Source organism: Macrobrachium rosenbergii, chromosome 56 (genome assembly GCF_040412425.1).
Source record: "Macrobrachium rosenbergii isolate ZJJX-2024 chromosome 56, ASM4041242v1, whole genome shotgun sequence".
Lineage (NCBI taxonomy): Eukaryota > Metazoa > Arthropoda > Malacostraca > Decapoda > Palaemonidae > Macrobrachium > Macrobrachium rosenbergii.
The window spans coordinates 7897864-7910408 of NC_089796.1; the positions used below are offsets into that span (position 1 = coordinate 7897864).

The window sequence follows — 12545 nt, forward strand, 5'->3', positions numbered from 1 at the left end:
AGCTCTTCCCTAACTTATACGTTCTGACTACTAATATGACTTCACAACTTTCATTTTAGTGTCTGAATTTGTGGTCTAAGTTAACTGAAAATAATGTGAAGTTTCCTGTGGACCGACCCGCCTCGCATCTCTCTCTCTCTCTCTCTCTCTCTCTCTCTCTCTCTCTCTCTCTCTCTCTCTCTCTCTCTCTCTCTCTTTTGTTTAAGCACAAACTATGTGAGGTCTGTTGGGAAATTTTTAAAGTAAACTAAAAAAAATGGTAGTTTTATTTAAAGGCTGCTTAACCCCCATGTGTAAACTCTCTCTCTCTCTCTCTCTCTCTCTCTCTCTCTCTCTCTCTCTCTCTCTCTCTCTCTCTCTCTCTCTCTCTCTCGCAAGCAATGTAAGCTCCGTGGGGAAAGTTTTAAGCATAAACTGAGAAATTGTATTTTCATTTTAAAGTTGCTTAACCTCCATATAAAATTCTCTCTTTCTCTCTCTCTCTTACACACACACAAACTGGCATCATCATTATTTATAGAAGACAAAATTGTTGAGTAATTCGTGTCAAAACTTTTCTCTACACACGAAAACTCACATTTCCTCAGAAAAAAAAAAACAAAGCATCTATTGTGGAAATAACAATAAATTTCACCATCTTGACGTACGCGAGTACGTGTCCAGTCTAACGCTTCATATTTTCATGTGTGGGAAGCAGAGAAACGTAAAGAAAACACGACCACATTAACGGAGGAGAATGACGAAAAATATGAGGTAGTGAAACAAGGGAGGAATGGAGGAGCCGGGAGGAGGGATGATTTATGGGGTTCCTCTGCATTTTCCCAGAGGTTTCAACGAGGTCTCCAGATGGAGGAGGATGTCCATTTTCTGGAAGCCGGTCTCTATCATACTGCTGAGATTACATTCGTTTTTGAGATTTAATTTGGATTCATGTGTGCATATATATATATATATATATATATATATATATATATATATATATATATATATATATATATATATATATATATATTTATATATATATATATATATATGGGTATGAGCATGTTTGTATTTGTGTATATATACAGTATATGTATATTTGTACATATGTGTGTTTGTGCATGTTTGTATGTGTTTTATTTAATTTGTGTTCAGTGAAATTTAAATGTTTATTTGTAATTCAGACGACAATTTTACTTTAATCTTTCTATAAGAAGTCCGTCCATCTGTTTGTTGGCATTCGAATAAAAAGGAAATTAACAAAAGAAAATTAGTTTCAATTGAAGAAATATTTTGAATATGTAAAGGCAAAGTTGAACTTACTCTCCTAAATATATATATGGGAAGTCTGGATTTTGTCCACTTTTAAAATATTTAATAAAATGCGTAATTATTCGTTATTATATTAATGACGATTATTATTTCCATTGCTATAATTATACATAATGACGGTTCACATTCCGTTAATTCATTGTATCATGTCTGTAAACCGTAAAAACACCGGTGTGATAATATCAATTTTTAAAAATTATCTAATATAACAAAACTTTACCAGCAAATTTTAATCAATTTATAAACAATTAGATTTATGAAAACGTAAAACATAAGGAACCATCCCAGATAATCAATTTATGAGTGAGAAGAAACTCCAAAGATCACATTTTGCAAGAAAGTCTCCAGTTCGCGTTTTCTAGGGACATTTTCACTCGAATCTAATGGAGGTGTCACATCCATCATCATCGAAAATAACGTGAAAAAGGTGGGAGATTCTCAAGGCATATTTTTTCACTGGATGGAGGGAAGTTTTCGATATGTTTAGAATTAATATTTGCAGTTTTTTATTTGTGGAAAATTATTTTTGCTAGTATTTCTGTCGTCAAGATGGCGTGAGTTTTAAATTGCTTTAATTTGCCTTCTACGATTATGTTCAGTTGTGTGTGTATGTGTGTTTATGTGTGAGTGTGTGATTAAATATATATATGTATATATATATATATATATATATATATATATATTATATATATATATATATATATACATATATATATTTATATATGTATTGTGTATGCTAGGCCATATAAGCAGTTAGCTTGCCCAAGTAATTCCTCGTGTGCAGTGGCGCTCAGGTTCCAACTAATTTATGGTTTGTATAGCCTAGTAGCATCCTTACCTTTCAATTGAAAGATGATGATGAGTCAGAAATTTATTTCTGTTCCACACGTGATTGTGTGTTGATTATTTCTATATATATATATATATATATATATATATATATATATATATATTTATATTATATATATTTATATTTTCTATATTATATATATTATATATATATAGGAAAAATCTAATGCTTTCTCATATTTATTGCCAGAAAATATGCCATGTTATTTGGAAATTCTCTCTCTCTCTCTCTCTCTCTCTCTCTCTCTCTCTCTCTCTCTCTCTCTCTCTCTCTCTCTCTCTCGATGAAAAATCTTTAATGGCGTGACGCACTCAGCAGAGAACACTTCGCATTGGGTTTCCATAACCCAAAAGCTCATTTCGAGAACAATGAAATATCGTAAAATGGCTTCGATCAAGAAAGGTCAATGGTTTCAATGGAGCGATATCCAACCACTTTTGAAGCTGCATTGTAGGAAATCACGCTGTTTTGCATTTGCCGCTATTGGACACCAAGTTTTGCATCGTATAAAAGGTTACCATATTATTTGCATATCTGCGTCACACTAACAAAAACCCTGGGTGTTTTTGTTGCTGGATGTGATGCCCTTTTGCGTGTTTTTTTTTTTTTTTTTTTACCTTAAACATTAATTTTATATATACTTTCGTGCGCGGACTGGCAGCTTTACCAATATACACATACAGGAACTTGACTGTTGTTGTATCTTGTTCGAAACCAGATTTATTTATTTTTTTCAAATAATAGAGATTTATTATTTCCATGAACGAGTATTTGCTTGACCACTCCCTATAGATACTCATTGCTTCTTGCCCATTTAATGATTGATTTTGTCTCCATATATTTGATCTTTTTTCCATTCATCTTCGTTGAAGCTAATCTATTATACTTCCTTTTTTCTGCTGCCAGCTTAAAAACTGGAAATTCCACACGAACACTCCCAATAGATACTGTTTCTTGCCCATTTAAGACTAGTAATTGATTTTCTTCCACCTATTTAATCTTTACACCATACATTTTCGTTGAAGCCAATCTATGATAGTTTCTTTTTTCTGCTGGCGTGTTCAAAACTGGATAATCCACACGAAAATTTGCTCCAAGTCCAGACCTTTCATCGATCGAAGTTCGTTGATATTCGCTGTTGCTTCCTCTTTCGTGTGGCGACAGCATTCCCGTCGGATAAATGGATGCAGATTGGTCGGGTCGATGCTGCAACTCGTGGCGTTTCTGAGGGGAAAATAAGGATGGATGGACGGCCATTAGGATCTTAGGGTATGCTGATTACATCTCGGGAGAGGATTTCATTAAAGGCATTGATGTTTTTAATATTTTTGGTTTTTATTTTATGCCTTAACTTTATGTTTTAAGTCTTTTTCAGTACTGGTTTGTGTTTATGAATTTTTCTTAGTACTGGTTCATTATTCTTATTTGCTTCTTCTTGCCATAACAGAAATTTACAGGCTTTCTAGAAAAAATTTTATTGTTTTCTGTGTCCAACTATGTTTCTATTTTAAGATTTAAGCAAACTCCATTTTATTTTATCATTTTAAAGCCATTCTTTCATAAACAAAACTATTTTTTCTTCCTGTCTCCAATTATCTTTTCTTTTTTGTCTTATCTTTACTGGACTTTTTTTTTTTTTTTATAAATGATCTTGCCAAAAACCAGGCTAAGTGGTTTTGCTCGTTCAGCCTTAAAACTAATATTCCCAGCCGAATACATGAATGCAAATATGGGAACCCGGACCTTGAACTTAATGGAGGTCCTTAAAAAAGCGTTTGGGTAATGTAGGAACATCTTTATGAAGTATCTTGGATGGAGAGAGAGAGAGAGAGAGAGAGAGAGAGAGAGAGAGAGAGAGAGAGAGAGAGAGAGAGAGAGAGAGAGAGAACTGGTCATTTTGATATTTCGATAGAAATGGGTGATTATGTAACTGGTCTCTGTAAATGATTTTATTGAGAGAGAGAGAGAGAATAATAATAATAATAAGATGATTGCTTACTTGCTTAAGCCAGGTCGTAAAGAACAAAGAAAAAGTTCATTTGATTTCAAGTTTGGTTCGTAATAATAATAATAATAATAATAATAATAATAATAATAATAATAATAATAATGTCTTTTTATCGCAATGATCACCATTGAATTCTAGATAACTTTGTTCATAGATTAAAGCCTTCCTAAAATTCGGCAGGAGTTTTCCTCTTCCTTTGGACGGGTCAAAAATTTCCTCCGAAGGAAAGAAAATTCCTGAAATCGTTTGGAATTCCTCACGGTTGCCCCATTTCCCTAAAACCTCTGAAAAATTCTTCTCCTTTTCCCCGAATCTCTTGAGAAGTGAGAATTTTTCTCTTTCGAGCACTTTCTGTCCAAGACACTGAGGCTGTCTAAGATTACTATATTATTATATTCTTATATCTAATAAATTGCTTATATTCATTTATATAATAAATTCATTATTAATGATTTGGTAAATTTAGTTGATTTAATTTTAAATTCTAAATTGGCAAGTTTTAGATATTTCTGATGGCAAAATTTTTAGGTACTTTGTATATTTCCTATGGAAACTTCGTAACTATTTCAGGCCCAGGTTATAAATGAACTTACTGTTGAATATTTTTTATGCACTAATCAGTTATGTATGAGAGCATTGGAGGGTTACTGCAAGGCTTACACCCGTCATTAGCATGAGAGAATATACTTTCAAGTGTTGTGAAACTTGGAATAAGATATGTGAGAAATTTGTTTCTTAATAAGTTCACTTTTCGTAATGATTAGCCTGAGAAATGGACAAATAGAGAGAGAGAGAGAGAGAGAGAGAGAGAGAGAGAGAGAGAGAGAGAGGTGATTTGAAATGAAATTAGCGAGCTCCTCATTTTTCTTAGACTGTTTTATTCAACCAAGAGAGAGAGGGAGACCGGTTGACGCATTGATTCATCCTTCCCAGTTGCAAGCCCCATTGCAAAGATACAAAAATAAGAAATCTCTCTTTGACTGGATAGAATCTCTCTCTCTCTCTCTCTCTCTCTCTCTCTCTCTCTCTCTCTCTCTCTCTCTCTCTCTCTCTCTCTCTCGCGGAATAATGGCGTGAGAGGCGCGTCTGAGCACCTTGTAATCCCTGAGACACTCCTGGGAATGGCATGTTGGGAAATCCAGGTGACCCTCAGATGAGCTGGATGCAGAAGATGTCAACAAGCCTTGCAAGTTGCAGATCTCGATTGCTGGGCCTGATAGGGATTGCTCCTCATGAAGGGATTTCCTCTGTTTTTTATGTTGCTGATAGTGATGGAAGTAGTAGTAGTAGTAGTAGCAGCAGTATTAGCAGTATTAGCAGTATTAATAATAGTAGTAGTTATGGTGGTGATGCTAACAGTAGTATTACTATGACCATGATGAATGGGGGACATAGTAGTAGTAGTAGTTATTCTGGTAATGGTAGCATTAGTATTACTATAACCAGAATGAATGGGGGGCATATAATTCAATCGATTTCAGAGTTAATTACAACACAAATAAAAACATTTACTAATACTGATACCGCTTCATAGCATATGATTGCAATACATAATTACAGAGCGTATGATAATTTCGTTGATTCGAAAGCCATTATATTCATTATGAATTAATGGTCCTCGATTTATCGCATAAAACTAATAAATTAGAATTATTTACATTGAAAACTTTATTAAAAGACATTCGATTGATCATGAGTAATAATTTTTATTACTGATTTTTCATTGATGTCTGTCCAGTTGACTGTAACAGTCTGAGAGGATATTATAGGCAATACATAAATTTCATCTTTATTTTAAATATATTTGAAATATGTTACATTTAGTTCCAAACTATTATTGTTAACTAAATTTTAGATATATTTTGCTTTTCATATATCTCAGCTTTTTCCCAGAAGCAATTCCATTTCGAGTTAAGTGTTCAACGAGCACTTATGAAAACTACGTACTATCTAATCCCAGGTCGGGCCGTTTGTTAGAAAGTAAAACCATTTACGTTAAGTCGCTGGCGCAATATATGCTAGGACCGACTAATTTATTCAATTTAATTTAGGTATGAGAGAGAGAGAGAGAGAGAGAGAGAGAGAGAGAGAGAGAGAGAGAGAGATTTGTGATGTACGGGTAGAAAGGATGATATAGGTTGAGGAAAAATCTTCGGAAGAAAAGAAATCTGATGTGTTTTTTCTTCAAAAGGAATTCAAATTTAGGTTTCCTGGACCTTAACAGAATGGCCTTCTTTTCCTCGTCTGTACAAAAGTCTGTTTAAGATAGATAAACAGAGAGAGAGAGAGAGAGAGAGAGAGAGAGAGAGAGAGAGAGAGAGAGAGAGAGAGAGTCTCGAACAGCGTTTATAGTATTTTGTGAAGCTCCGTCACGTTTCCTTTTTGAGCTAACCGAATTACATCCGGGAAGTTCCCATTAAAAGGGTAAACTTTTAAGGCTTCTGAATAAAATCCAAAGATGCGGGAGAAGAAGCCGCTGCTGTTCCCTTCTGCAAAGAAGAGGAAAGTTTCTTAATTCTCTTTTTCTCCGTAGGCATCCTGAAATCTCTCTCTCTCTCTCTCTCTCTCTCTCTCTCTCTCTCTCTCTCTCTCTCTCCCAAGCGGAATAATGGGGTGAGAGGCGCGCCTGAGCACCTTGTAATCCCTGAGACACTCCTGGGAATGGCATGTTGGGAAATCCAAGTGACGCCCAGATGAGCTGAATGCAGAAGATGTCAACAAGCCTTGCAGATTGAATTCTCGATTGTTGAGCCTGATAGGGATTGCTCCTTACTAATGGATTTCCTCTTTTTTTATGTTGCTGATAGTGGTAATAGACGCAGTAGTAGTAGTAGTAGTAGTAGTAGTAGTAGTAGTACTAGTAGTAGTAGTAGTAGTAATATTAATAATAGTAGTAGCTATGGTGGTGATGCTAACAGTAGTATTACTATGACCATGATGAATGGGGCGCATAGTAGTATTAATATTAGTAATAGTAGTAGTAGTAATACTAATGGTAGCATTAGTATTACTATAACCAGGATGAATGGGGGCCATGTAATTCAATCGATTTCAGAGTTAATAACTATAAAATAAAAACCATTTACTAATACTACTGCCGCTTCGTAGCATATGATTGCAATACATAATTGCAGAGCGCATGGTAATTTCGTTGATTCGAAAGCCATTATATTCATATTCATCAGGAATTGATGACCCTCGGTGAATTGCATAAAACTAATAAATTAAAAGCACGTGCACTGAAAAGTTTAATCAGTGAAATTCGATTGTTCATGAATAATCATCATTATATTAATATTATTCATTTTTCATTGGTGTGTGTCCGATTGACTGTAGTAGTCTAAGAGTGTTATGGTAGGCAGTACGTAAATTTTTGCTTCATTTTAAATGTATTTGAAATATTCTACAGAGTTCCAAACTATTATTGCTATCTGAATTTTTTTTTTTTATATATTTTGCTCCTCATATCTCTTTTTTTTCCAGGACAATTCCATTCAAGTAAATTGTTCAGCGTACTATTTAATTCCATGTAGGGCCGTTTGGTAGACCGTAAAACCAATTACGTTAAGGCGTTGGAGCAATATTTGCTAGACTCGGCTAACCTATTCAATTTAATTTAGGAGAGAGAGAGAGAGAGAGAGAGAGAGAGAGAGAGAGAGAGAGAGAGAGAGAGAGAGAGAGAGAACGCTGTGATTTACTGGTAGAAAGGATTATACAGATTGAGGAAAAATCTGTGGAAGAAAAGGAACTGATTTTTTATCTGCAAGAGTAATTCAAGTTCAGGTTTCAGGGACCCATGACAGAACGTCTTCCTTTTCCTCATCTGTACAAAAGTCTGTTTAGGCGAGAGAGAGAGAGAGAGAGAGAGAGAGAGAGAGAGAGAGAGATTCGAACCAACGTTTTGGAGAAGCCCTTGACTGTCTCTGCAGAGAAGGGTTAAAATTCCTGATTCTCTGTTTATCTCGAGGCATCCTGAAAACTCTCTCTCTCTCTCTCTCTCTCTCTCTCTCTCTCTCTCTCTCTCTCTCTCTCTCTCTCTCTCTCTCTCATTCACTGAAGATAATGGCTCGAGAGACACTCATCAACATCTCGTAATTCCTCAGGAGACTTCCGTTTACGTCGTATGAGGACTTTCAAGTGTCATCTGAATTAATCGCTCGCAGAATATCGTATCAAGAGCCATTAGACTCGTCGGCTGGGGATTACCAAACTTGGCGGGATTACTCCTTCAATAAGAGCTTTTTCGCTTAATTATTTTTTATAGTATTAGTTATAGTAATTATGATGATGATGAGAGGGATGAGAGACGTCATTAAATTTGAGTTATTATTATTATTATTATTATTATTATTATTATTATTATTATTATTATTATTATTATTATTATTATTATTATTATTATTATTATGATGATGATGATGATATTAAAATTTTATTATTATTATTATTATTATTATTATTATTCAAGATCTTCGCCATCTATGTAATCGCTGTATATGATATAAAATATTTATTTGATTTTTATTAGGCCCCTTTAACATTACTAACCCGAGATTACTAGATATCCATATATTAAGTAAAGATAGCGGTCGGATTAAAAGTATTGTCATGTGAAAAAACGGGTGAATAAGGTTCTTGTAAATTGAATTAGTATTACAAATATTTTCTTATCATTTTCATACACATTTATACCCGCTCTACTGTAAAATTCGGAAGCAAACAACTTCTTTGTAATAAAAGTATTTTAGCAATATTTTACATATTTTCTATATTATTTTTTTTATCCTTATCGGTTATACGCAGTTCTATTTCAAGTTCACTGTGTACGTGGCCTATAAGATATGGAAATCATTTTTCATTTCAAAGAGTCCTTCGGCAAAGAGTAAAACCAATCACATGATAGCTTTAGCGCATTTGTAGATACTCTTGGCAACGCTACTCGCTTCGATTAGACAGAGAGAGAGAGAGAGAGAGAGAGAGAGAGAGAGAGAGAGAGAGAGAGAGATTGCCTCATCTAAACCTTTAACTGAATTTTGTTACTGGAACCACCACACACAAAAGATAAACTTTTATTGGTGTTTCAATAAAATGAAAATGCTGAAAGTTGTTTCAAGCTCCTGTAGGTAAGAGTGAATCTCTCTCTCTCTCTCTCTCTCTCTCTCTCTCTCTCTCTCTCTCTCTCTCTCTCTCTCTTCATCCCATAAATGGACGGAATCTCCAACAGTGATTGCTTAGACGTTAGGGAGCAGTTATTGATAAAAGTAAAATTATTTTTTCTGAATGTGAAGTATCTCGTTTTCTGTTGCCAGATTTTCAGTTTAAGTATCATTGGCAAATATTGAAGAGATTCAAGATACAACTTTTAAGCAAATGGAGGTCCGAGATGAGAATATGACAGCATATGAATCTGATGAAAATGTTTGCTGTAATAGACTTCAGGATCAATACTGTGCACTCCAAGTTGATGAATCAACCGACATAGCCAACAAAGCGCAGTTACTTGCCTTTATTCGCTTTGTTGATGGGGATACTATAGTAAATCAGTATCTTTGTTGCAAAGAACTGCTTGCCACTACTACAGGTGAAGATATGTTTCATAATTTAAATAATTCTTTTGAGAAATGGAACTTTTCCATCCTGGAAGTCGTGTGCCGGGGTTTGTACCAGTGATTGGTTCTATTGAAGGTCTTGCATCGTTTGTAAAGCAACACCATCCCAACATTATAAGAACTCATTGTTTCTTGCATAGAGGCGCCCTAATGGCAAAAACACTTGGTAATAAATTGAAAGAAGTTTTTGATCAAGATCAAGTCGTTGAAATGGTAAAAGCTTGTATACTTGAGCCACTTTGTGAAAACGTGGATTCACAGCACACACGCTTACTTTTGCACACACAAGTTAGATGGCTATCAAGAGGTAAAGTACTCTGACTTCGTTAAGAACTATTGGCATTTTTTGAGAAAGAAAATAAAAGTAAATTTTGTGAACTAATGAAATTTGAGTTTTGGACTTCAAAAATGAGATATCTGACCGAAATGTTTCAATACTTGAATAGTCCATGCAAAATGGAAATGAAAACCTTCTCTCATCTACCGACAAAATAAAAGCATTCCAGAAATAACCAGTAGTTTGGAAAAGAAAAACTAGTTTAGGCTGTTTGGAAATGTTTCCTTTGGTTCAAGAAGGCCATTCAGACAATTTAATTCCTTTAACAGGGGATCATTTAGCAATTCTGGAAGGTAGCCTGAACCGAGCGATAGGATTGGATTCGCAACCCTTTTTTTGACATTTCAACTCATAACGCTGGCTTTTCGTTAACAGAAGAGGAGGGAGGAGTTGGCTACCATAATATCTACTGATCGTGGCTTAAAAATCAAGTATAAGGAGGTGTCCGTCGATCAGTTCTGGATTTCAGTCAAAGAAGAATATCCTTCAGTATCTAGGAAATCTTTGACTTTTACTGCAGTTGTCCACATCGTTATCTCTGTTAACAAGGATTTTCTCTCCTAACATTAAATGTAAAAATATATCAAATGTTAAATGCAATGATGAAGAGTTGAGAGTATGTTTATCACATATAAGGCCAAAAATTCAGAAAATTGCGAAGTCTCATCAAGCACGTTTCACATTAAGATACTTAAATGAAAAATATCTTAGAAAATAAATGGTTATTTCAGGTACGTCTTTATCATTTTCTTATTTTCAAATTTCATGACTAAATTTTTCCATATTAAAATCAAAGATGCGCCCCAAAAGTTTTGGTTTTTCGTAGGTGCGTCCTGGGGTGAAAAGGTTTGAGAAACACTGGTATATATCAGTATATATATATATATATATATATATATATATATATATATATATATATATATATATATATATATATATATATATATATATATATATATATATATATATATATATATATATATATATATATATATATATATATGTATATATATACATATACATACAGAGTGTGTGTGTGTGTGTGTGTGTGTGTGTGTGTGTGTGTGTGTGTGTGTGTGTGTGAGTATTCATGAGTCCGTGAGCGTAAAGAGAACAGAATTTATCTGCGAATGAAACGCTAGGAAGAACATATAATTCGAAGGAAAATAGAACCCTATATTGCGAAGATCTCAAATCCAAGGTAAGCTCAGCAGAATCTCTGCAACTTCTTCTTCTTCTTCTTCTTCTTCTTCTTCTTCTTCTTCTTCTTCTTCTTCTTCTTCTTCTTCTTCTTCTTCTTCTTCTTCACATTAGATTTGGTTTTCCAACTCTCTTTCTATTCTCTTCTTCCTTTTCGACTTGGCCGCGAAGTCAGTGATTTTTACAGAGGTCACAATGTCCTTATTACGGCATTGATGGCAGCAGGGGTTCTGTCGCGAAGGAAAGTCGGAAGCGTTCTGGGATGTTGTTTCAGGAAATTTGGTGGCAGTAAGATATGCACATGGTGATATACTACTTTGCGTACTCTGTTTTTATACATATAAAATTGGTCAGAAATGTCTTGCTCACAAATATTTCTCATGTGAGCCGTTGCGTCTTTAAGGAAGATTCAACTTGGAAAACGATGAAATTCGATTGGGTAACTTTTGTTTTCTATCAGAAAGATTTATGTTCAGTTATTAACATAATGATTTTTATCATCAAAGTAAATTGCAGTAGTATTTTACCGATATTAAGAAAACAGGAGTACTGATAATGATATTCCTTACATTATTTTGTCGTTGAGATGCACTTTCATTTTGTGATATTTTTTTGTGGAAACAATAAATAATTTCTCCTTTGGCTCTTTCTTTGCAGTGAGAGGAAACCCGCCTTTGATGACCCGCGAGTCTCGTGGAGCTCTGAGGAATGACGATTATAAAAGGTAACGTGGAAATCCCTATTGCATCCTGGGTCAGTCAGCTTCTCTCTCTCTCTCTCTCTCTCTCTCTCTCTCTCTCTCTCTCTCTCTCTCTCTCTCACGTAATGTTGGAAAAATGAAGTGTGGTGACTTTTTTTATTCTACTTCTAGATGATGCATAGGCAAGAAAGCAACTCTCTCTCTCTCTCTCTCTCTCTCTCTCTCTCTGTCATGTAATGTTAGACGGTTTTCTTTTATGAGTGACAGAGACCACAGTCAGTCATTACTTTTAATGTTTCTAACCTTTGTAACTGAAAAATAGCCTGCACATAATACAGTATCAAGTATTTTTCTTGAGTAAAGTAGAAGTAATATTTCATATAAAAAATGACTCTTAAAACAGAGATTTATAAGTTAGCAATTAATTAGTTTTTTAAGATGTAGGCCTATGTGTCAAACCGGCTACAGAGATTGCTGGACTGTGAAGCCTTTTTCAGATCAGTGAATCGTTAAGGAATTAATGTGTT

At 34.5% G+C, this 12545-nt stretch overlaps 1 long non-coding RNA gene across 1 annotated transcript in view; it reads left to right on the top strand.

The window, feature by feature from the left end:
• Positions 1-12042, top strand: part of LOC136836257 (uncharacterized) — a 134267-nt gene extending 122225 nt beyond the window's left edge. Inside the window, exon 3 of the long non-coding RNA XR_010852354.1 lies at positions 11976-12042. This is a non-coding gene — a long non-coding RNA (uncharacterized lncRNA). The remainder of the gene's footprint in view (positions 1-11975) is intronic.
• The last annotated feature ends 503 nt before the right edge of the window (positions 12043-12545 follow it).